At 35.4% G+C, this 26,526-nt stretch overlaps 1 protein-coding gene and 1 pseudogene across 10 annotated transcripts in view; one reads left to right on the top strand and one right to left on the bottom strand.

Annotated features, from left to right (window-relative positions):
- Positions 1 to 2,442, bottom strand: part of LOC138144133 (tyrosine-protein phosphatase non-receptor type 2 pseudogene) — an 84,950-nt pseudogene extending 82,508 nt beyond the window's left edge.
- PLCB4 (phospholipase C beta 4) overlaps positions 1 to 26,526 on the top strand; it is a 537,045-nt gene that overhangs the window by 25,349 nt on the left and 485,170 nt on the right. For 8 of the 10 annotated variants that reach the window (XM_069065423.1, XM_069065418.1, XM_069065421.1 and 5 more), the window contains exon 2: positions 3,905 to 3,956. The exons of the other annotated variants lie outside the window; for them this stretch is intronic. The gene's annotated coding sequence lies outside the window, so the exon portion shown is untranslated. The remainder of the gene's footprint in view (positions 1 to 3,904; positions 3,957 to 26,526) is intronic. 10 annotated transcript variants of the gene reach the window in all.

Genomic DNA, 26,526 nt, shown 5'->3' with positions numbered 1-26,526 from the left:
AATAATTCCTATGGGACTATGTATGGCTTATTAGATGAAAATTAAAGGATTAAATACAGGGTTGATTTTTTGAGAACCCTTAGTGACAAAGGCTTCTTTTGGTGGAGAGCCTCTCTATATGTATATAGGGTAGGGTCTGGAGCCTACTTGCCAGTGTCACCCATGCAATGTGGCACCAGTATAGCAGAAATGTCAAGTTCGCCTGATAGTGATCCTTGCAAATTGTGATGAGATCACAGATTTAGAACTAGAATAGTTCTTAGAGGTGACCATTTTAGAAATAAGGACACTGAGGCTCCAAGAAAGGAAGGGATTAGAATACTGATCTTTTGAGTTTCATTTCATTTAGGAAGTATCCTCTTTGAGGCATTCAGAGAGTTAGAGTTGCCCTTCCCTCACCCTAATGAGATGAGGAAAGGGTGGACTTTGGTCGGCATTATAGAATAATTTTTTTTAATGAGATGAACATTCTCTGGGGCTGAAAATGGAGGACAGATGCAGTTATTGTCCCTTCTACTAAAATTCTTCCCATCTTCTAGTGTTATGAGAGTTGGAGTGAGTCGTTATAATTTTCTGGAGTCATATAATTGGGAGTCATCCAGAGATCCCCTGAGCATTCCCTAGCTGACATGCTTTTGAAGGGTTAGGGAATAGTCTGGATGTTGGGAGAGTGGTAGCATGGCAGGCAGTGGTTTTGGTGAAAGTGTGTTCCAGGGGTTCCAGGAAAGGAAAAGTGGGCAAGTGGTAAGACTTGTAGCTTTGGTCATGTAGTATTCATTTTCCTATGGGCTCTTGGTGTGTATATGGTGGTAAGTAGGGCTTGTGGCCTAGTTGCACTATACTTGATGGTATATGAGTATGTAGTGCTAAAGATGTGATTTTTTTTCTTTCACATATATCTTATATGAATTAAATACCTTATGCTTCCTATTTCAGGAGGAGATTGTATGGGGGGGAGGAGGTAATTGTATTGCTATTACATTGTTTTTTTAAATTTTGCTTTCAAAATAATTTTCAGAGTGTGACCTATATTTGGGAGCAGTCTATCTACATCTAAAACACTATTGTATGTATTGAAAGTAGACCAAAATCAATGGAAAGCTATTTTGATTAGACTTTGATCACAAAAGCCTCATCTCAAGAAAACATCATGGCAAGAACCTTTATTGTTCTTGAAAATAAAAATTTCAGGGTGGCTAGGTGGTGCAGTGAATGGAGCACTGGCCCTGAAGTCAGGAGGACCTGAGTTCAAATCTGGCCTCAGATACTTAACACTTTACTAGCTGTGTGACCTTGAGCAAGTCACTTAACCCCAATTGTCTGACCCTCCCCCCTCCAAAAAAACAACAAAAAAAGCAAAAATAAAAGAAAAATTTCAGAGGAAACAGGTTTAGAGCAAGATGCGACCTCAAAGACTTTGTGAGTTTTACTATGGATTCACTTCATTCTTTTGAAATCTTATAAAAGGACTTAATAACTCTCTCTGTCACTACCTACATTTGTAAAAATAAAAATAAATAATTATTGTAATTTCTTTGATCTCATTATTAACATTAAATAAGCCATAAATAGGGAACCATCTGCTCACTGAAAGTATTTACCATTGTCATGGAGGAGAAACACTGGGTAGATAATGAAGTGTGCCAGCCATTCTTATTTGTAATGACAATATATCAGTTGCATAATTCCAAATTGCTTTCAAGAATGATTAGAGTCTTACCAATTCACAGAATCACCAACAGTGTATCAAATGTGCAAGATCTTTCCATAGATCTTCCAACATTAGCTGTTTTCATCTTTTATCCTCTTTGTAAAGACATTGTAGTGGTTGCATAAAGCCCAAGAAGATTATTTAGTTTTCTAGATGAGATGTATAATCACTCAAATGAATTTGACTTAACTAGTCACACAGGAGAAAAAGTGAGCCAGTGAAGAATGTACTTTGTTCAGATAATGATATGTCATTGAATAAAAACTCATAGAATTGTTCCATAGGTACATATAACTTGGACAAACATTGTGGGTAGATGGAGAGTAGGAAGGTACTCCATCAGCCATCTAGTTTCACCTATATGCAAAAAGAATCCCCTGTAGCATATATCCAACACATCCAGGATCATCTAACCTATTCCTGAAAACCTTCAAGGAAAGGGAACTCACCACCTTTTTAGGGCAGTGTATTCTACTTTTTGATAACTCTAACTGTCAGGATGATTTTCCTGAAAGAACACTTAAATTTGCTTCTCTGGGTCTTCTACTTGTTGTGCCTTGTTTGACCTTATGGGGATACACATAATTTTAATCGTCCTTGATATGACAGACCATCAAATAGTTGAACGTAGCTGTCATGTCCCTCTGAGACTTCTTTATTTTTTCCAGGCGAAACATGTGCTGTTTCTTCAACTTATCCTCATATATTGTGAATTTTGAATCCTCTAACATCTTGATTGTTCTCTTCTGGATGCTGTTCTTTTATAAGTATGTTTCATAAATACACAAGAGGAAGCTCTGATTCAATGGATAGAACACTGGGCCTGGAGTCAGGTAGATCTGAATTCAAATCTAACCTCAGACACTTACTAGTTATGTAATCCTGGGCAAGTCACTTAACTTCTGTTTGCTTTGATCTACTGGAGAAAGGAATAGCAAATCACTCTAGCATCTTTGCCAGGAATACCCTATATGAGGTCATGAAGAGTTAGATGTGACTGAATAAAAACAAGCTATCATGTCCTCTCTGAGACTTTTTTTTTTAGCATAAACCCATGCTATTTCTTCAGTTGATCCTCATGTGTCATGGATTGTAACTCCTTACCATTCTGTTTATCCTCCTCTGGATGCTGTTCCAATTATCAATGTTTCATAAATCATGAAGACCTGAACACAGTATTCCAGATGAGATCTAAAGAAAGCACGGTGAAACTGTGACCTCCCTATTCCTGAAAGCCATGTCTCTCCCAATTCAGCTTAAGATCCCACTACCTTTCCTGACTGCCACAACACACTTCTGAATCAGTTCACTAAACCCTCCAGATCTTTTTCAGAACTGTTGCTTAACTATATTTCCCTTATCTTTTACTTATGAAGCTTTCTTTTTTATATGTTTATGCATTTACCCAATATTTATCCAAAATGATGATTGGGATCCAGGATTGAACAGGAGGAAAAGAGTGGACACAATTTTGGGGGGGAAGTTTGTGCAGTTCCTTTTTTAACCATATTCCTCTTAAACCAAAGGCCCATCTTTTAAAAATCAAATGACATTGTGGAGATAAGTTATGGAATGCCACAGACTTGGAAGAATAAAAGTTGGTAGTAGAGAGGCTTCTATTGGGTGTGAGTAGCCTATACCATATTAGCAATGGATATTTGCACAGGAGAAGTAGCCTAAGTGATGTCAGAGGTGTGTTGGAAAAGAAGGTAGGCTGGATATATAGTGAAAGCAAGGGAAAAACTGGGCATTTCATATGTTCCTCTAGTATCCATTTTGTCAAAAAGTCTAGAGGAAGGATCCTCGCCCATTGGTAGACCTCTAGATAGAGTTATAGGGTGATGTGTGCAAGAATTACTCAGGATGAGAAGATATTGATGAGTTTCAACATGATTTTTGGAAGGAGTATTCTTGATGATGAAATCACAGGCCATCAAAACAATGGTTAATATAAAATTACATAATTGAGATCTGAGAGGATAATTAAAAAAAACACTTAAAATGTTATCAACATAGAAATACAAGTTAGTTGAGTTTTAATTTGGCTTTATTTTTTAGGTTTTACATGATCTGAGATACCAAGATCATGTGAATTCATGTAATCAGAAGGAATGTTTCTTTTTTTGTAGGCATAAAAACAGTTCATTTCTTTTGAATTCTGCCATTATATAATGTTCTTTCTTGCATTTTCAGGGAAAGTCACAGTTTTTACATGATGAGAAATCCTGAAATCATTTTTTGAAAGGTAGGTATATATATGTATATATGCCCTGTTTTGTGCATTAATAGCTTTCATTTTTTATTTTATTATCATGAATAAAGTGTAACACTAATCCAATGTGAGTTTAATACTGGCAAAGCATGCTATTAGTGTAGAAGTGAAGGGAATAAAAACATAGAATTCAACTGTCTAAATTCACTTTCTGTGTTTTGTCAGACTTTGTAAAAAGCGTGACAACTTGGAAAGAATGTATAATGTCAGCAAGCAATATAAGGAGCAGGCAGCTAAGTAAATGACTACTTAGAGTTACATCATTAGTTTAACAATAGGATCATTTTCTTTCTTTCCTCATGTGTCTATAATATCTTTCCAGTAAGGAAAAAAAAAAAACCTTCATGTAGCAAAGATGATAGTGTTTTGAGTAATGTTTTTTTTTTTTTTTTACCTCAAGGCAGTAGTGATTTAGTCGATCAGCTCTAATTCTTCTGCTGATCTCTTTAGGTTTATAGAAAATCCTTTCACATTCCTCTAATCATTCACTGAAGTTCATGAATTTTCTAAGTCAGTGATGCCCAGATTTTGTAGACTGAATATCTCTTTGTGGTTGTGTATGTGCATTATTTATTTTCACCCAGTGCCTCTCACATATGCAGGAAATTGAGATTCCCCAGCTGTACTGTTTCAAGGAAGATGTTGGGGTTTCTTTCAAAGCAATAGCTTAGGTGCCAACTCTTCTGATCCTTAAAGTAATTAGCACTTTCTTGATCTTGAAATTGTTTTGTACTACTTTGTTTATGATTTGTATTTATTGCATACATGTTTTATTCTTCAATTATAAGGTTCTTGAGGGAAGAGATTGTTTAGGGTTTTAGGGTATTTTTTGTTTGCTTATTTGTTTTTGTATCACTAGACAGTTTTTTTTTTTAACATAGTAGATACTTAATAAAATTTTGTTGACTCAAAATGAATCCACTTGAGGCCCTGAAGATAATAATTTTAAGAAACTAGCTATGCATACAAAACACTCCCTTAGCATCTGGAAAGTCTTATAAGGAGGCTACAGATAGTACAGATATGGCAGGGTTTATATAGATGTTAGCCCATCTTCTCTCTTGACCTCAGTAGGAAAATAGCTTTCTTGAATGTTTAAGGGACAGAGTATTTATCCGTGTGGCATTACCTTATGGACTGCCCTGTTATTATATGAATTGTAAAGAGCTAAATAATGTAACCTCATAGTGAGTGACTAGGGACACGCAAAAAAGTGTATTCTCTCACTACTACTCTATACTTTCTACCTTTCCTCATCACAATCTGGAATTTCAGCTCTGGCTTTAGAGCCTATGTGTTGGCCTGCGCCTTTTTTGTTGGTTATGAACTTCCTTTCTCTTGTACTAACCTTGATTTTCATTCTTGATCTACTTCATTTCATAATTGTGAGTTGAACTTTGGTGATATTTTGGCAGCTGAGTTGAGGGGAAAAAAAACCCAAAACTTTTCATCTTGTTTTCAACTCACGAGTTTATTTTACTGGAATATTCTTATTGTATTCTTCTGCCATGTAGGTGATCTCTAATGTTGTGTCTAGTTTAAAAATTCTAGATTTCTAAGTGACTATTCACCCCAACGACAATTCTTCAACTGATAGACTCTGTCAAGCTAGGACTGGCTCAGTTACTGCTGGTAATCACAATATTCAGAGTATAATTCATGTAGCCTGAAAACCATAACTCTGGAGCAGATGTTGTAAGGAAACTTTTAAAAAAATGTGTTGGTGAAAATAGAGAAAGCAATTATACATCCTGATCTCTGAACTTTAAATGTTGTAGAGGAGGGTGAGATGAAATGGGTGCCCTATTTAAATTGATTTGAAACTGAAACATAGATTAAAAGAATATTGTTTTGAGTAGAGTGTTAAGATGGTATCATTATTCTTTAAGAATTATCTTCAAAGCAACTCTCCTATTCAAATTGCTTACAATAAAATTACTATAAAATGAATAATTAGAATGTTTGTGGCACTATCGTGCCTTTTTTTTTTAAGAAAACGAACTCCTATAGATTTTGACCTTGAAGAGGTTTCAGAGGGACATGAGTCAATCATTAAAACATCAGAATATAATTTTTGATAGAATAAAGAATAGTGAAGAGATTGGTAAAGGATGGAAATGTTGAGCCTGATAAATGAATGTTTAGGAAGCTTAAGTGATTGAACTGCTGTCCCCATTCTGTAAGAATGAGAGGAATTGGGCTTAAACTATAGCCTGAGGGACTTAAAATAAAAATATACTATTTCCTATAAAAATCATATTGCTGACCCACAATCAGTAACCCACATTCTGAACGTTTTTTTTTTTCCAATAGTAGTTCTATGCTAATACGGCCACATTCAGTAACCTAGTCCCATTTGTGAACAAGGGGTCTATATAGAACAAATGAAAATTAACTCACCCTTAGGAGAATTGAAACTTTGACTTTTGTTTCATTGTTTCCATGCAGTAACCAGACACAAATTATAAGGAATTTCATAGTCCTAGGAAAGATTTCTTAAGTTTTCGTTTATTGGATTTTGGAAAGGTGTACTGGTGGAGGTTAGCAAACTTTCTTTGGGATGATTGGAAGAATAGTTACTCAGATGTCTACAGCAATTTATCAATAGTTCTCATGCTTCAAAAGAAGGCAAAGATAAGAACAGATATGTTATTCCTCCAGGTTTCTTCTCATCCTGTGTTTATATGATTCCTAAGTCAGATAGAAGAACAGTTATATGTCAAATGTATAAAATTTAACTCAAAGCAATGTCATTTTTAAAATGAAAATTAATTACATGCTAAAATGTATTTCAAAGGAGCTTCTTTCTTTTTTGCTCTTTTTTTTAAATATAGGAGAGATAGGAAGTTTCAGAAAATATCACCAAGATACAAAATAATCTTATTTCAAGTCAATTATCATGGACCACCATCCTGTGAAACTTGATCAGATGAGACCAGATTGTTCTTGGACTTGCCATTTATAAACAGACACTAGTTTTCACCCAATCTCAGGGTCTTCTTGGATCACAAGGACTGTTTATACCAGGTTGATAGAATTGGAGCTGGAATATATGTTTTACAATGAGGAACCCAAGGACCAGAGAAGTGAAGGACCTTTTTCCCAAAGTCATCCAAGCAGTCAGTGGTAGAAATTGGATTTAAAACCATATTTTCTGATTTCAGGGTTCATTCTACTATTCCAGTAGTTTTCAGACTTGTTGATCTCAGGATACCTTTATACTCTTAAAAATTATTTAAAATCTCCAAGATGCCTTTTATTTAAGTGAGTTATATCTATTTCTATTTACTGTTAGAAATCAAAATGTCTTAGTATTGCTATGAAAATAATTTTGACCTTTTGGACCCCCTGAAATGGTATTGGGGACTACCTAAACAGCACTTTGGTCACCTTTGCACTACACCAAAATGCTTTTTTATGTCTGACCCAGAAATTTCTCTTTGGCACAAAGAATCATTTGCAGGAGGAAGGCCAGAAGTTAAAGAGATAGAATTTTTGTTTTTGCTTTTTTTTTTTTTGGACAGCAGTTGGGGTTCAGTTACTTGCTCAAGGTCACATGGCTAGTTTGTGTGTGGGAAGGGGGGCTGTAAGTGTCTGAGGCCGGCTTTGAACTCAAGTCCTCCTGACTCCAGGGCCAGTGCTCCATTCACTGTGCCACCTAGCCTCCCCAAAGGGATAGAATTTCTAAGGTTAGAAGGCTCTGGTTAAGTATCTAGCCATAGAATCATTGAATCTCTATATTTCAGTTAGAGTATTGTGAAAAAAGAGTTAGGGTACAGAGATAATAGCAGCAATAACTTTATCAGCATCACACTATCCCCTAAACTGGATAATTAGGATGATTAAGCCATCCTAAGTATTTCGGGGGAAGAGCCTAATTTAACATCAAGCAAAGCTTCCTGGAAGGTAACTTTCAGCCTGTCCCACAACTGTGCTTTTCCTTTAATGCATCATCTAAGTTGCAATAGTGGGAACTTCTAACAGCTGCTGAATGGTGGACATGCTTCAAACTTAGTGGACATAATTCTAGCTCACCTTCTGGTTAATTTGTGGTGGAAATGCCTTTTAACTCGGCAAACCCCAAACCAATGACAATTGCTCTCTTTTATTTTAAAGCCGCTTTACTAAAGTCTTCTGGATGGGTACTTGGGAGTAAGTTGTACTGAAATGAGAGTGTCAAAGTTGATTTCATTTTGCAGAATGATGAATTTCTGGATCATGAATCCGAGGAGGGAGCCAGGTGGAAAGAGAAAGGCTTTGCCACATTTTTTTCGAATAGTGTCTTTATCAGTCATTAAAGATAATATCGTCATTCTATTTTTGGTTTCCCCACTGCAAGTAATCATATGTATGTAAGGCTGTATGGATCACCTTATTTTCATCCATTCCTTGTCAGCATGATTTTATTGTACTTGCCTTCAGGATCTCACTGCTTTGTCATTTAATCTTAAGTGCCTCTTGTAGAAAATGTTTAGAACCTCTAAATAAGATAGATATCTCATCTTGGATAAGTAGAGGCCTTATGAAGAATCATACTAAAGACTTTTAATTTGTCCCAGAGATTGCTGCTCCACTGGATGTAATATCACTTTCCTCAAACACATACTAGACTTTCAATTCCACTTTAAGTGTTTTAATTTATAGAACTTTGTGCAACAGTGAGCTGCTATTGTAACAAAAATCAGTGATTAATTTTAATTCCATATATCTGATGAAGATATATAATTGATATTTATTCTATAGCCTTGTTGTCATTCTACAACATTATATTGAAGGCCTCTAGGTGGCGCTGTAGAGTACTGGCTTGGAGTCAGGAAGTCTTCCCCAGTTCAAATTCAGCCTCAAGACACTAGCTCTAGCTGTGTGACCTTGGAGAAGTCACTTATCCCTGTTTGCCTCAGTTTCTTCATCTGTAAAATGAGCTGGAGAAGGAAATGGCAAATCACTCTGATATCTTTGTCAAAAAAACCCCAATGGAGTCACAAAGATTCAGACATGACTGAAAAGGACTGAATTGTTGTTCATTAATAATGACAAAAGTACCATGTTGATTCTTCAGAACAGTTCAAAAATGTTTTAGGGTCTTCCTGAATATTTGCTGTGCAGTTTACTGTATAACTATCTCGGGGCGGCCAGATAGCACATCAAGTAAGAGCACCGGCTCCAGTGTTGAGAAGACCTGGAGATCAAATCCCGGGCTCAGACACTTAGCACCCACCCAGAAACACCTGGCCGTGTAACCTTGAGCAAGTTACTTAACCCCGATTGCTTTATAAAAAAAAAAAATAACTATCTCAGGACCTTAAATGATGATCATAGCCCATTAAATTGAAAGAACTTCCTGAAGAGTAAGAAGCATATACTTACTCTAATTTATAGGTCCCTAGTTGAGTCCTAAAATGCAGATTGTAGTATAAATTCAAAAAGTCTGGCCTGACTAAACATTTCCACTGTGGATGGTCAGAAAAAACATCAACTCTGTTCCTATCAAATTTATGTTAATGGAATTTTCTTAAGATTTTAGTAGACTTTTAAGGGCATCTAAACTAACTTTATAAAAATATGAAAAAGTCTGACCAAGTCACTTTCCTTTGAAGACTCACCTGTGGTTTCTGATCACTTATTGGACAAAATACAAAAAAAAAATTGAACATGTAATGCCCTTTATAATCTGGTGCCTGCCTACTTTTTCAGGATTATTGGGCATTCCTTTCTTTCATATAGTTTTGTTCCAATAAAGCTGACCTATTTTGCTGTTCCTTATACATAACCCTCTATCTCTTATCCTGTGCTTTTGTATAGGACATGTCCTGTGCCTGGAATGTTTCTTTCCTTGACTTTTCCTTATGGAATCCCTCTCAAAAATGTATAGATTGATAGATAGATATAGATAAATACACACATATATGATACATAAAAATAGATACACACATATATAATATATATTCACACCATCTATATATCTGTATGTGTATATATGTATGTGTGTGAATATATATATATATGGAGAGAGAGAGAGAGAGAGAGGGAAGAGAGAGAAAAAAAGAGAGAGAGAGAGAGAGAGAGAGAGAGAGAGAGAGAGAGAGAGAGAGGAGGAGAAGAGAGAGAGAGAGAGTGAGAGAGTGAGAGAGAGAGAGAGAGAGAGAGAGAGAGAGAGAGAGTCTTATTTGTGTTCATATTGTTTTTCTTCAATGGAATGTTTGCTTATTGCGATACGGAAGTATTTTGACTTTGCCCAGCATATAATCCAGTAACCAGCATGCAAGGGGCCCTTCCTAAATACTTGTTGAATTGAGTATGTTTCCACGTAGCTTCCTTGGTCTGGCTTCTGATAGTTGTGGGGAGGAGAGTGATCCTTTTTCATCTTATGTTGTAAGTCTAAAGCTCAGTTCAAGAATAAGGGATCTCTCTCTCTCTCCTCTTCTCGGACAACAGGGAGAGGCTCCTAGTTATTGAGTATTGCCAGACTCTTCTACAGAAAATTTGTCACAAGATGACTATGTTCACTAAAGATTTATGATTATTTAGCCTAAATTGGATCCTTAGTTTTGCATGCCCATTCTTTTTTATACCTCTCGTTGATTCCCTAGAACATTTCTTATAGCTTTTCTCCTAAGTCTTCACCTAACTGCCCTCTTTCTCCTTCTTCCTCTGATTGCCCCCCCCATCATTATAGACAATTGCCTGTATTTCTACTTCATTGTTATTAAAGTCATTCTATTCTCTTCTTTCTTTTCTTCTTTTTTTTTTGTGTCTCCAGTGCCTAACAAAATGCTTGACCCATAGTTAATATTTATTAAGTGCCTGTTGTACAAATGAATGAATATATAGGAATTCTATTAAAGTATACTTTCAATATATTCACAATATTTTGAATGCAGTGACATTTTGAGGTCTGTATATTAGAAATTAGAAAAGATTGGTCCTACATCACTTCTTTGTGAATGCATTTAAACAGATTATTCTTGTTGTAATAGTCACTCATTTTCAAAGTGTGATTGATATTATCTACAGATAACCTAGTGTTTTTTTCTAATACTGAATTGTGTTACAAAAGAAAAATTCATATGTATAGAATGAGGAAAGAGCTGGTGTAAAACAAGTTATTAAGTTGGTCAATAAAATTGAATGCAAAATGAAAGACTAAGAGAATAGATCTATCAACAAGATGTTTTTTAGATTTCCCACTGAGTGGAGAAGGAAAAAAAAAGAAGTAAATATAATAAACACCCCAAATTGCTAGTAGTACCCATTTGTGATTTATAAGTATTTCCCACCTACTTAATCAGTGACACATATGTAAATTTTGGAGGAGCATGTTTGGAATTGGGAAGGTAGATGGAAATGAGTTAAAAAGTAAAAAAAAAGTTAAATTGCAGAATTAAAATGATCAAACTTTGTTTTAAAAAAGTGATGAAAGAAATTTTCCTTCCTCTCTCCTTTGTAGAGTAGGGTGGAACCCTGGGTGAAAATCGTTTTGTGTAGTTCTAGAATCATTTGCTGTGCTGGTTAGTTTTGCTCAACTGGTTTTCTTGAATTTCTTTAAAAAAAACCCTTTTATATTCTTTCTCATAGGGCTTAGTTCTCTAGATAGGGGAGCAGAGAAGATAATACCTTTTGAAATGAAGAAGATAATATAAATGTTATATATCCATAGATTTTTTGCATAAAAAAGATTAAACAGAAAAGAAACATTCATTCAAACAACCAAGTGGTGTGATTGCTTTATTTTTATTTATTTTTTTTGATCCACATTTTATTAGATACACTATTTAGCTGAAGTTCTTTTTTTTTCCTTCTATAAACTGAAGCATTGTTTCAGTGTTGTTTGATCATTGATAAACTTAGGAGATGTCTACTGTTACAATTTTCATGAAATTAAAGGATTAATTTTTTGTAGAGAGTATGTTTAGGAAAGCATTTTTATAAAGAGGGAAAAGACTTATGTAATATATGACATAATTCATAGGTAATTCTACATGTTGCTTATGTGTAAATATATAATTTTAGAATAAAAGGATTGGAGAAACCATTATACTAACTTAATTTTTCAGTTATAATGAGAAATCTCAATATATTTGATTGTGAAGGAAGTATATCCATTTTTATTTCTTATATGATATTTAGTTGATAGATTAGTGTTATGAGAGACTAAAGTCATTTTTAGTTTTTAATTTAATACCCATTAATAAGACATACTAAAATAAATAGAATGAAGTTCCCTTAAATTAAATGCAAGAATAATAGTAACAGGGGCAGCTAGGTGGCACAGTGAATAGAGCACTGGCCCTGGAGTTAGGTCTCACTTAACACTTACTAGCCATGTGACCTTGGGCAAGTCTCTTAACCCCAATTGCTCTGTCTTCCCCCCTCCAAAAAAAATGAACAATAGTAACAGTATTTGTTGAATGTATAGAAGAGTAACAGTACTTCCTAAATAATTAATAAGATTTATACTTGCTTATCTTCAAAATATATTTTTAGTTCTCTGGAAGAAAAGTAATTAATAACAATTATAATGGATAATAATTAATTTTTCCTGTCTTAGTATATGTCAATTTTTCCTAATGATATCTTTTTGTTATTAATGATAAATTTTAGGAAAGATATTTTAATGTGAGTTATGTGATCCTCAGCAAGTTCCTTAATTTCTTTTTACCTCACTTTCTCCTGTTAGTAAAATAAAAGTGCTATTAATGATCATGGCTACTATGAAGAAGCTAATAAAATAATTAGCATGTATTTTATAAATAAAAATTCTTTCTTTTATAATTGTGGTGGCAACAATAATAAGCCAAAGTCATTCTTCTTATGTAAAAACACATTCCTAGTGTGGTAAAGATTCCCTACTCATATCCCACACTTCTCATCTATGTTCCATGTGACTAGTAGTGCTTCTTAGAGATCTCATTCACATCTCTAACAGCAGACCACCAAAAGAAGCATTTACCTGCTTCTGGAAATATCACTGTGTTTCCCCATTATATCACCCTCTACCGGAAAACTATTTACCATTTCCCAGTGATTTGATTTAAACTGTGACTGCAGTAATAAACCAATGGCAAGAATTTATGTAACTTATGAATCCTGTGTGTTCTCTCTGATTTCAACTCACATAGGGATTAAGTAACTAATTGACAGTTCTTTCAGAGGAAGCATGGAAAGATTAAAATGATTGTTTTATTTTATTTTTCCTAAAAGGGAATGATAGCAGCAGGGGAAGGATAACTAGAGAGCAAAAGCAGCTGGATCACCAGAGCAAACCCCATCTAGCTTGTGGCAATTGGGGGCATTAATTTTCAGAGAGTGGCAGGAGATGGTAGGTATAATGTGCTATTCCAAACTCCCAATAAATACATATTGTTGCCTAATTGATTCTTGGGTAACATATTTAAGGTAGATCTGCTCAATTCCTGTTTTGTTTCAGTTTTCTCTGCAAAAGGAAAATAACATTTACACTGAAAATAATGGAACAAAAACAACTAATAGGGAATTGATTCCCGAAGCAAATAAGGAGACAATAAGAGAGCCCCTAGACACCCATGATGAATTCAGGTCGCCTTGGTCAAGAATCCTTGGTTCCTGAAAAGAAGCAGAAAATGTTATTGCTAAGCCACCCAGTGATTTTTGAAGTATTATGGGATACTGGAGGAAAACCACAAGTTTAGAAAAGGGAAGATGTTGCCCAGATTTTCTAAAAAGGGATGTAGCAAACTATAATGGTCAGTGAGCTTGACTAGGAATATTTCAGAACATATTATTAATATGATAGTTGGAGAATATCTAGAAATGGTAGTAATGGTTAGAAAGAGATTAATGACATTATTAGCAATAGGAATATGAAAAGATTAGCTTCTTTTCCCCTCCAGATGGGATGACCGAAGAAGTAAATGAGAGCAATACTGTGGGCATACTTAGCTATTTTGTGAATCTATTGATAAGGTATCTTTTGTTATTCTTGTGGAGAAGATGGATAGATATGTCTTAGAAAACAATACAATCAGATGAATTCAGAAATGGATGTATAACTGGACTCAGAATTATATTTAAAGGTTCAATGTTAACACGGAAGAGTTTTTTTCCAGTGGCATATTCTAAGGACCTGTGCTTGAGCAGGTACAGTTTAACATTTTTATCAGGGACTTGGATTAAGGTATACATTATATGCTGATCAAATTTGAAGATGACACAAAATTCAGAGGGATAGGTAATATCCTGGATGACAGAGGCAGAATACAAAACTCTAGTTCCAGGGCTCTTAACCTAATGCCAATGAACTTGTTTTCATTAAAAAACATATAACTATGATCATATATTTGGTTTCCTTTGCAATTATCTCTGTCTCTCTCTCTCTCTCTTTTAAAAACATCATTCTGCAAAGAAACACCTAGGCTTTAGCAAATTCTACCAAAAGGATTCTGTGATACAAAGGGGTAAAGATCCCCTGTTCTAGAGTATTGGGATGAATCTTACATGAAGAAATTCCATAGGGAAAAATGTAAAGTATTGTACTTGGGTACAAAAGATTAATTTTAAGTTATAAGATGAGGGAAGCAAAATTAAGCAGTAGTTGTTCTGTAAAAGATCTCCAAGTCTTAGTGGACTTCAAATTCATCCTGGGTCACTATCAGTGGGTTGTGGCACCCCCAAAAAGCGAATATGACCTTGGGTTGCATTAAGAGGGGTTTTGTTTCCAGGAATAAGATTGTTTTTGGTAGGTTCTGTTGTCATCAGACCTCATCTAGAGTACTGTGTTCAGTTCTCAGTTCTGTATTTTATTTTTTAATTAAACTGAAGAGTGTCTAGAGGAGGGCAACCAGGGTGGTTAAGGGCCTTAAGTCCATGATACCGTATTTCCCCGATAATAAGACCTATCCCGAAAATAAGCCCTCCCCTTACTGTGTAAAATTCCTCTAAAATAAGCCCTCCCCTGAAAATAAGCCCTATTGAGATTGTTACTGTAGTGAAGGTGATTCCCCTGCGCTACATGCTACATTATGGTACCCTCTGTATGCACCGTCTTCCCCCCCCACCCCGTGAAATGCACGCCATGCTCCAAGCTGCATCCAATCAGAGCTGCAGCAGTGAGCGCATCATCCTGTTCTTCCCCAGTGATTTGCTTATTGAATAAAGGTACATTTTTTTGTTCACATTTACCTGTTTATTAAAATTGCTGTCAATGTTCATTAAAATAAGCCCTCCCCTGAAAATAAGCCCTCTGGTGTTTTTCTGTCCAAAAAAAATAATAAGACAGTGTCTTATTATCAGGGAAACACGGTATATAAGGAACAGTTAAAAAAATGAACAAATTTACTCTGGAGGAAAGATAAGTTAGAGCTGTACTCTAGTATCCTAGGGCTTTCATAGGGAGGACAGATTGCCTTGTTCCATTCAGCTCCATAGAACTGAAGAAGAAACAATGGGAGGTAGTTCCAATGAGGCAAATTTAATGTGGGTATCAAGAAAAGTTTCCTAATAATCTAAGCTGTCCAAAAGTGGAATTGGCTGTCTTAAAAGGTGATGGTTTTTGCCTTCTTGGAGGTCTTCAGGCAAAAATTTGTTGAATATGTGGTAGGAATTTCTTCCATGTAAACTCAAACTAGATGATGACTGATAACTCTGCTTTCTTTCAGATTCTGTGTTAAAGCAATTATCATTTGAATTCCAGAGAGTGATAACTAAGAGGCTGAAATACAATTTAAGTCTATGACTGCACAACTTAAGTGCTAGTGTCATTGTGCCATGTTTTTACTGCACTAGACACTGTAAAATGCTCTGTGAGTTTCTGACTTTTTAAATATCTTAAGTTCCTCCATTTTTAGGGAGTGGAAGAGTTAATTTGATATTTATGAATGCCCAAGTCTGCTGTCTTAGTTGGAGTGTTAAATGTAGATAATTGGGGAGGATGCTTAGAAGATCTGCCCATTGTATTATCACAAAAAGCTGCATAAATTAGGAGGAGTATTTAATGCATTGCCAGAAAAACTTAGGACCCAAAAAAGACCTTTACCAGGTAAAACTTTTAATAAAATCCAATATAATAACATTTAACGGGGAAGACAAAAATCTTAAATTTATAAAATCTTAAAATTATGCTTGGTTGGTTGTTGTCCATTCTTGAAGAGGACCAAGATAACATCACTATAATAGAGTCAAATTTCAGTGTCTTTACTATGGTTGATCAGACCAATATGAGCTTGGAATTCACAACTACAGGTTGGGCACAAATAGTCTGTGTGAACATTTAGGATGGATACTCTAAATCTGTGTATCCTGTGTTTCATTTGAGCCGTTTCAGTTCTTCTTTGCTGATAGAGCATAACACCTTCTCTGATGTGGGCACACCATGCTGAGCAGTCCTGTTCCAGTGCTTCCCACGTCACACAATCAATTCCAAAGTTTTTAAGAGAGACCTTGAGAGTGTCATTGTATATCTTCTAACCACCATGTGAATGCTTGCCCTGTGTGAGCTCTTTATAAAGTAGTCTTTTTTGGAAGCATACATTTTGCATTTGAGCATGACCAGCCCATTGGAGTTGTGCTCTCCAAAGCAGAGTTTGAATCCTTGGCAGTTTAGTAAGGACCTCAGTGTCTGGTACCTTATCCTGCCTGGTGAGCTTCCGAATCTTCCTAAGACAGTTCAAATAGAACTGATTCAGTTTCTCGGCTTGATGCTGGTATGCTGTCCAGGTTTCACAGGCACACAACAATGAGGTCAGTACCATATAGCTCTGTAGACCTTCAGTTTGGTAGTCAGTCTAATATCTCTTCTCTTCCATACTTTCCTTTGGAACCTCCCAAACACTGAGCTTGCTCTTTCAATTCATGCTTCAACCTCATTATCAATATGTGCATCCCTGGAAAGTACACTACCATTTTGTCAAATGCCTAAAATTATACATTTTCTTTAAAAATAGTTTTACAAGTGTAAGTTGAGGAAAGTGTAACTGAAACCAAGTTGTCTGGGAAAAGTTCTTGGGATTAAATTTATCAAAAGCTTTACATAAGTCCACAGTGAGATACAGCTGCCAAAAAGTTAATGTAGTATTAGGCTACATTAAGAGACACATATTGTCTAAAACTGTTGTTATTCAATTGTTTTTCAGTAGCATCCAACTCTTTGTGTCCCCATCTGGGATTTTCTTGGCAAAAATACTGGAGCAGTTTCCTGTTTCCTTCTCCAGCTCATTCTATAGATGAGGAAACTGAGTCAAACAGGGTTAAGTGACTTGCCCAGATTCACATAGCTAGTTAGTGTCTGAGGTCAGATTTGAATTTAGGAAGATGAATCCTTGGTACTTCATCCACTGCCCACCTAGCTACCCATTGTCTAGAACTAGAAGGAGATAACCCCATAGTACTCTTCCCTGGTCAGACTGTATCTTATATATTATGTTAAATTCTAGGCACAACATTTTATCAAAACATACATTAGGCAATCAGAATGGTGAGGATACTCAAAATTATATCACATAAAGATTGATTGAAGAAATTGCAGATGGTTAGTTTAGAATTCAGAAGTGAGAAACTGCTAACAGAAAAGTTCTAAGAAAAAATCTTACCCTAGGTCTCTGTACTGCCTGTTGTAGTGTGGCTTATGGAAGATATTCTTAGGTATTTATTGTCTGAAAAGAGCTAAATAGGAAAACTGAAGAGAAGATGCTAACTGTTGGTTGAGGTATATATGTGTGTATACATATTTACATATATATGTATACATATATTTTTATATATGTACATGTACATATGTATGTGTGTACACACCCATATATCCATACACATACATATATGTATAAAACATTCCTAATGTGGGATTTTGTTTTGCTTAACTCTGTCTCTCTCTCTCTCTCTCTCTATATATATATATGTACTAGGTTTTTTTTTCTTAATTTTTTTTTTTAAACAATCAGGGTTAAGTAACTTGCTCAAGGTTACATGGCCAGTTATTTCTGGGTGTGGTGCTGAGCCCAGATTTGATCCAGGTCATCCCGACACTGGAGCCCGTGCTCTTACTCTCTGAGCCACCTGGCCGCCCCTAAGCAATTGGGGTTAAGTAACTTGCTCAAGGTTACACGGCCAGGTGTTTCTGGGTGGGTGCTAAGTGTCTGAGCCCGGGATTTGATCTCCAGGTCTTCTCAACACTGGAGCCGGTGCTCTTACTCGCTGTGCTACCTGGCTGCCCCTTTTTCTTATTTTCTAAATGAGTAGGGGAGAGGGAGGTGGGAAGGAGAGAGTTCATAACTGAAAATAAAATAAAATTTATTTTAAAAATAACATTGTTTCATGACAAAAATATTTATTGGGAACATGGTAAGATGCTATAGGTACTTTAGAGAGATGAGAAATACTCAATGATATAAGGAGTTAGCCTAAAACTCTATTTTCTGTAAATTATATGAATGATTGCATTCCTTTAAATCCCTTGTGAGATGAAGTTTTTTCAAGTGTACTTCAAAATTGATAACTATGTCTACATCTGATGATGACATACTTTGCTTGAAGCCTAATAAGCAGAGGAGGTTTGCTTGTGAACAGACTGGAACAAATGATTAACAAAAAATATGCATAGAAAAATATAACCCCCATATAGGGTAATGGATCTATATTGGCTTCTCCACAGGAGTATCACTGTACAGAATAGAGAACCTTCTTAGGAAAGGACCCATGTCATTCAAGTAAATCTTGGATTTTTTATATAGCTGGGATACTATATCACTGGCAAGCAACTGATATATAAAAACAGTATTAATAGATACTGTAGTAAAAAAGCAAACGAAAATATTTTAACCTCTCATAACAGCCTTCCCATCCTTTAGAAATTGTTTTGGATGGGGGTGGCCAGGTAGCACAGCGAGTAAGAGCACTGGCTCCAGTGTCGGGATGACCTGGAGATCGAATCCCGGGCTCAGACACTTAGCACCCACCCAGAAACACCTGGCTGTGTAACCTTGAGCAAGTTACTTAACCCCGATTACTTAAAAAAAAAATTGTTTTGGTGGCTTGATAATTGTGCAAAACTGTTGATTTGTGCCCTGCTTTACCTAGTAGAACATCTAGCCTAGTCTTCTCTCTGACTTCTCTACGATGTGTGTTTGTGTAGTCTTAAATTAATTTGTATGAAATGGAATTTAGTCTTCCCCTTGCCCCACCCCTGGAAACCTCCTCTCTGTTAAACTCTTTTGGTTTTATTCCACATAACACCATTCTTTTAGGTTTAGAATCTCAGCATTGTCCATTATCTTAGATTTATATTTTTATTTATTCTGTATGTATTTGTATATGTACATATCTCTCCCAATAGAATATAAGCTCCTTCAGAGTATTATATGTATATACATTATATATATATATGATATAATGCATGTATATACATGTACATGTATATTTATGTGTGTGTTCATAAGAGAGTTGGAAACAAAGTATTATGTGCAGTCTAAGGTAGAGTAAGTATATTGAGAGAAAAAAAGATAGAGGAGGTGTCTTAGATTAGGTAGCTTTTGATATGATGTTTGCAGAAACAGTAGGACTTTAAAATGGAACAGACTGGGCTTATGCCATTTTTTTCTACCTAGAAATGCTGTCCCTACCTATTCTACCCCTGACTGTGTCACATTTTTGTCTATTTCATTACTTTAAAATCATAGTTCAGGTTCTACCTTAATGACTCACTAGTTCAAATTCTACCTTAATGACTCCCTTGATCACCGAATCTCTACTACCTATACCAATGTCATGAATTAGAGACTTTTAGGAGGTGATGTTTTTATACTTCTTCTTTGGGGGTATATTTGTTCTTTGTAATTTCACAAGAGTCAAATTTATTTTATGGCAGTTCTTGACATTTATATAGTTATAGTCATTTTGTATATAGTTTTTCTGGCTCTGCCTTACTTCTTTTGCATATAAGTTTATGCAAGTTTATATAAGTCTTTCTTTGTTTCTCTATAGTCATCATATTCATTATTTTTTACAGCATAGTAAAGTTCCATTATATCCATGTACCAGAATTTGCCATTCCCCAAGCAATAAGTATCTGTTTTGTTTCCAGTTCTTAGGAAAACACAAAAAGTTTTACTCTAAATATCTTGGTGTATCATGAAATTTTCTTTTATTTTAAATCAGTAACCTTCTTGAATTATATGAATCATATTGTAATTTTTGAGTCAAGGAATACAAACATTTATTCACTTCATTTTCATAATTCTATACTACTTTCCAAAATGGTTACACTGATTCTTATCTCCACCAACAGTGAATTAGTGTATCTTTTTCCATAGCCATTCATTGTAGACTATTCTTACCTTTTATCATCTTTGCCAATTTGTTGTGTGTGAGATGAATCCTCAGAATTGTTTTGATTTGCATTTTTATTCTTCCTAGTATTATTAAGTTGTAGAATTCTTTCATATGTTAATAGTTGGCAATTTTTTTTTGAAAATTGTGTCCATATCTTTTGACCACTTATCTGTTAGAAAATAGCTTTTGATCTATTTTTCTGTTAGTTGTATGTCTGTATATCTTGAAAATAAAACCCTCATCTGAGAAATTTGATGAAAGATTCTTTTCCTGTTAGACTGCTTCTCTTCTTGTTGAAGATGCATTAATTTTGTTTATTCAGAATCTTTTCAATTTTTATGTAATCAAATTTATCTAATGATCTTTTGTAATTGTGTCTCTCCCTTGTTTGGTTAAGAAAACATATTTTACCTATATCTCTGAAAGGTCTGTTTCTTTTCTATTTTTAATGACATTATCTTTACTAGAAGGTGACATGTGTATTTTGCATTTATTGTAGAATATAGTATAAGATGTTAACTTAAGCCTACATTCCATTAGAGTACATTCCAGTTTTCTCAGAAATTCTGATCATATAGGGAGTTTTTCCAAAATTATTTATTTAAGGTTTATTGAAACTGGGTTATTAATAAGATTCCATTTTTTCTGATTCTCCCTGGTCAAATCCATTTCATTTATCTAATTCTCTATTTTTTATTTTATTTTTTTAAGCAATCAGAGTTAAGTAACTTGCCCGAGGTTACATGGCCAGGAGTTTCTGGGTGGGTGCTAAGTGTCTGAGCCCGGGATTTGATCTCCAGGTCATCTCAACACAGGAGCCAGTGCTCTTACTCGCTGTGCTACCTGGCCACCCCTAACTGTCTATATTTTAAACTAAGATGAAAGTTTAAATGATTGCAGGCTGGCTCTTTTTTATGAAGCAGACTATAAGTTCAATTAATATCAGTTTGGAGGTAATTCATGCACAGTTTCTACTTTCTCTCCGATTTCTGAAGAATTCTGAAAGACATTAACTATAAACATAATAAGAATTATAACAAAGTTAGACAATAACTGATGTTTATATAATTTACATAATATTTATAAAGAGTTTTGTACTCGTATTATTGTCCTTATTTTATAGATGAGGAACCTGAGGTCCAGAAAAGTCAAGTAGCTTGCCCATGCTCATGTAAGACACCTGGTAAGTGTCAGAGACAGGGTTTAAGCATTGATTTCAATGACTCCAAATCCAATGCTCAGTTTTCTGTATCACACTGATATGTCTCTTGTATTAATTCAAGTAGTGATTGAATTCTCATAGGGTACAATGTCAGTGTTAGATAAAATTAGCTTCCATCTCGTATCTGGGCTGCAAAGGAATTATATTACATTATCCCCATATTTAGCCATATTTTGCTACCTGTGTCCTTGCTTCATTAGAATACTTACCTTTATTTTCTGTTTTGCTAATCTTAAGGATTTCTTACTTCTTGGTATGAAACATTCACTATGTCAAAGAAATGTAGCACGTTACTGAAGAGCAGGTGAGGTTCTCAGAGGGTGGCTACTGTTTCTGTCTTTGGGGTTTAGGGAATATCAGAAAGCATGGGGTTGTTCTTCTATTCCTATATTTTATAAGATATTATCATTTGATCAAGAAATCATTTGATCAAAATCACCCTCCTTGATTAGCAGTTGCAATTTGGAGTCACACTTAATAATCGTTTTAAGGGGGTGACGGTGATATTTTATTAATGCTCTTTAAAAAAGAAAAGCATTTTTTCCTGTGATTTCCCCCACCCCCAATAGAACCCTACCTTCCCAGAAAGATAATTCAGAAAAATAAATACATACATTTACCACATTTCCCTCTATACATTATATTTACATGATTCTCCTTTTGCTTTTAGAAAGGGTTATTTTACTAAGGTAGGGGCAACTAGGGGGTGCAGTGGATAGAGTGCTGAGCCTGGAGTCAGGAAGGCCTGAGTTCATATCCAACCTCAGACACTTACTAGCTCTGTTACTCTTGCCTCAGTTTCCTTATCTGTAAAATGAATTGGAGAAGGAAATGACAAATCCCTCTGGTATCTTTGCCAAAAAAATCCCAAATGGGGCCACAAAGAGTTGGACATGACCAAAATGACTGTAAGCAACATTTAACTAAGATAGTATAAAGAACATTTGGTGTAAAATAACCCTCCAAACAACAACCACAAAATTTGTGGCCCACTCTCCTACCAGTTATATACAGAATCCAAGTGAAAAGTGGGCTTAAACTTAAAGTATAGACTATTAGGACTTACTCGTAGTTCCTAAAAGTCCTTTGTTGTAGTGAGGATGTTCCTCTTAGGCATGGTATAATTATCTGTGGACTTCTTGTAAAATTCTGAAGATTTTTTTTAATGTATCTAGTTTTTTTTCTTGGCTCTGAGTACATATACTTACCACCTCCAATAAGTGCTATCATTGGGAAATGCTAGAAGATTGTTGATGAGAAGTCCAAATCCTCCATCTCTCTCAGATTTAAAGGTAAAGGGGAGAAGATAGAGGTACTCTACCATCCACTCCTGAGTGATTTATTTTCAGTGGCTTATCTCGGACTGTTTCTACTACTTGTTAGGCATACATTGGAATCCCCAAGTATGAACTAACTTACTGCCTTTATATAAACCTCACAGGGTTTGACAGAGTCTCCTGAAACAATATAGATATGCCTTCTGTCCCAACTAGTTGAAATCCCTCTCATTGATCCAGTGTTCAAACTGAGTTGCTGCCACTTGATTAAGGTAGTTCCTTTAAGTGGAAGGGGGAGGTGTGGTGCTGGTAATTGGCTGACTCATTCAACCCACACCCCTACAGTAAATGTAAGCAATAGAAAAGAGAAAAAATATTCTTTCTGGCCTTACCTTCTGAGATGAGAAGATAGTTTGGTTTCCCTGAATATTCTAACATCAATGACTTATTAAGGATACTAAAAGTGATGCAATTTGGTGGCAATTTAGGTGCTACAGGAATCTGTTCTAAGAGATGTGGATAGAATCCAAGCATTCATTTCAAATCTAAGTAAGTAGATGTGCTACTGTTTTTTTGGTTTAGTTCTACCCACATATAGCATGCATTAAAATGAGCAGTATTTTCTCATTTTAGGAAAACAACTACACCAGAATTCAATAGCTTCAGGAATGTAGAAATAATTTATCATGAATTTTTCCCCCTCTCTTCTGAAAGACAAGAAGGAAATGTGTTAAAATTATTCAGTTCACTTATAAGTAGCATGAACCAAGTACTTTCTTGTCAGATTATCTGGCTCAGTTCACTTGGAGTCAATATTAAGTTTAATATTCTGTGCCCAGATTTAAGTTTGATCTCATAGACTTTGAAAATATAATCTTTTTATATTTTATTAAATAGAACAGGTAATCCTATATATTCCAGTGTTCTCTTTTCTACTTTACTGTCACTTGGTTAACTAGCATGCTTAATTTTCATGAATCCTTTATTTTATTATTGGAATGTCCATTGTCTCCTGAGATTCATCTAATCTGTTTTAAGTGAGGTCCTGGGAAAGAAGTTTAGCTAACAGAGTGACTTAGTTCTGAAATGTTATAAAACTTGGGATCATGGGGTTTAGACCTATAAGGAAACTTAGAGATCATGTTTCCCCCCCCCATTTTAATAATGAGGAGACCTAGGCTCAAAGAGAATGATTGGGAAATGTGGAGTTTAGAATTTAATAAATGCAAATGAGTAAGATTTTAGAGAGTATTTTCTTATTTTTAGCATATTTCTATGTCAGGAATTTTGAATATATTCCTCACCATTAAAACATGGAAATAGCAGCCAAAAAAAAATCCAGAAAGAAAAATAAACTAAAATTACTGAAACCAGACAAAGAATTTTTTCCATGTACTCCCTGCTGATTATGGCCCTCTGTTCCCTTTCCCTTCCCCTCAAATTGTTATATTTAATTACAAAGCAGGTTACGGCAGATGCTTCCGCCAAGACTTGATTTGTTAATTTTGCCTAACACATTCAGAGTAAATATTAAGGGTGGGAAAACATGGTGGGGAAAACATAATGGAGAAGGGAAGGAACCTTCAAAAGAAACTGAGGAAAGTCAATGAAAAGAGAAAGTAGGGTGTGGGGGAAAGTCAACAGGGAAACTGAAGCTGATGCTGGTAATCAGCAGCTCACAGAGCATTTAATACACAGTATATGACACACTTTGCCAACCAGTTATATTCCTAAAAGTGACAAAATGACCAGTCAGTCAATAAGCATTTAGGAAGGACTGCCTTTGGTTGAGGTGCTGGACTAGGTATTGAGTATACAAAGCCAAAACTGAAAGTTGCTTCCCTCTAGGAGGATCCAGGCAAACAACATGTGCATATATGTAACCATATACAAAATAAATAAATGGTAATTTTTTATGTGGTGGAGAATCTAGCATTGTGGGGGGTGGTGAGGTAAGTGGGGGACAATGTAGAAATAAGAAAAGGCCTTATGTAGAGAATAACTATTGAGATGACTTTTGAAGGAAACTAGAAATTTTAATAGATAGAAGTAATGGAGAGTGCATTCTAAGCATGGGATTCTGCCTCTGTGTAAAAGCATGGATACTTACTTACTTGCATGAAAAGCAGTAAGAAGAACAGACTGGTCGGACCAAGGAATGTGTAAAGGGAAATAATGTAAAATAAGGCACAGAAAGGTAGTTGGAAATGAATTGTGAAAGTGTTTAAATGCTGAAAGAAAAGTTTATATCTGATTGTGAAAATAATAGGGAATCATGGGAGCTCATTGAGCAGGGCAGCAAAATACTCAGACCTGTATTTTAGAGCTACCACTTTGACAATTGTGTAGAGGATAGATTGGAGATATAAGAGATGAGAGATGAGGTAGGAAACCAGTTAGGAGACTAATACAGTAGTCCAGATGATGGATGATGAAGCCTTGAGCTGGAGGTCTGTCTGTGTGGGTTAGAGATAAGCTAGGGAGTTGTGTGAGCACTGTTGTGGAAATGGAATTGATCAGTCTTAGCAACTGATTGGAAATATATGGTGAGGGAGAGTAATGAGTCGAGTATGACTCTGAGATTGTGAACATGATTGTCTGCTGCTACCCTTTGCAGGAATGGGAAAGTACAAAAGAAGGATGAGTTTGGGGGGAGAAGATCTTATTTTAGATATGCTAAATTTGAAATTCCTTTATCCAATATGAAGTGTCCAGTGGGCAGGCAGAGATGTATAAGAAGAAGTCAGCAGCAACACCAGGGTTAGAAATAAAGATCTGGAAGTCATCTGCATGGCGTATATAATTGAATCCTTGGGAGCTGGTGAGTTGGGATATAGATGATGGTCTACTGAAAGAGATTGAGAAAGGGAGGTTGGATAGGTAGGAGGGGAACCAAAACAGAGTAGTGTCACGAAAAACTATAATTAATCTTAAGGAGAATTTATCCAGGAAGAAAAGTTCAACAGTGTAAATTGCAGCAAAGAGGTCAAGGAAATTGAGGCTTGAGACAATGGCCATTGAATTTGGCAACTGAAATTGCAGATTACTTTAGAGAGAACAATTTCAGTTGCATAATGAGACTGGGAAATAGATCGCAAAAAAATTGAGGAATGAAAGGACAGGAAATGAAGGTAGATATAGATTTCAGATATAGATACTTTATGTAATATATATGTAATATATATACACAAACATACACATACACATATGATGCATATGTGTGTAAGCTATAGATAAAAATGTTTTTTTTAAAGAAATTTTTTGGAAAAATGGGAAGAGACAAAGAACAACAGCTTGAAGGGATGGTAGGGTCTAATGAGGGTTTTATTTTTTTCCTTTTAAGAATATGAAAAGAGGTGAGGATGTTTGTAGGTAACAGAAGTAGGCATAAGAAATGGAAAGATTAAAATTTAGGGGTGGTAGATGATTATAGGGGCAGTTGGATGGAAGAGATGAGAAGAAAGGAGGAGACAGACTGAAGGGCACATGTGGATGAGAAGGGCCACATATTTATCAATGTCTGGACTCAAGGAACAGAGATTTCAAGAAATTTTGAAATATAGAGAATAAAAAAAGAGATAATGGAAAATAACCCCTATTTTTTCCAGTAAAGCATGAAGCAAAATCCTTTGCTGAAAGGAATTGAGAGATTTGAAGAGAGAAGGGCTGATGCAACCATGTGGAGAGTACAAAAGAGAATCAATTTGGAATGAATGAAAAATTGCCTTATAGTGAGATCCAGTTGAAA

Source organism: Petaurus breviceps, unplaced genomic scaffold, assembly GCF_028583685.1.
Source record: "Petaurus breviceps papuanus isolate PSGF00001 unplaced genomic scaffold, PetGlider_PUasm1.0 90686, whole genome shotgun sequence".
In the NCBI taxonomy this organism is placed as follows: domain Eukaryota; kingdom Metazoa; phylum Chordata; class Mammalia; order Diprotodontia; family Petauridae; genus Petaurus; species Petaurus breviceps.
This window is presented reverse-complemented; position numbering and strand designations above follow the sequence as displayed.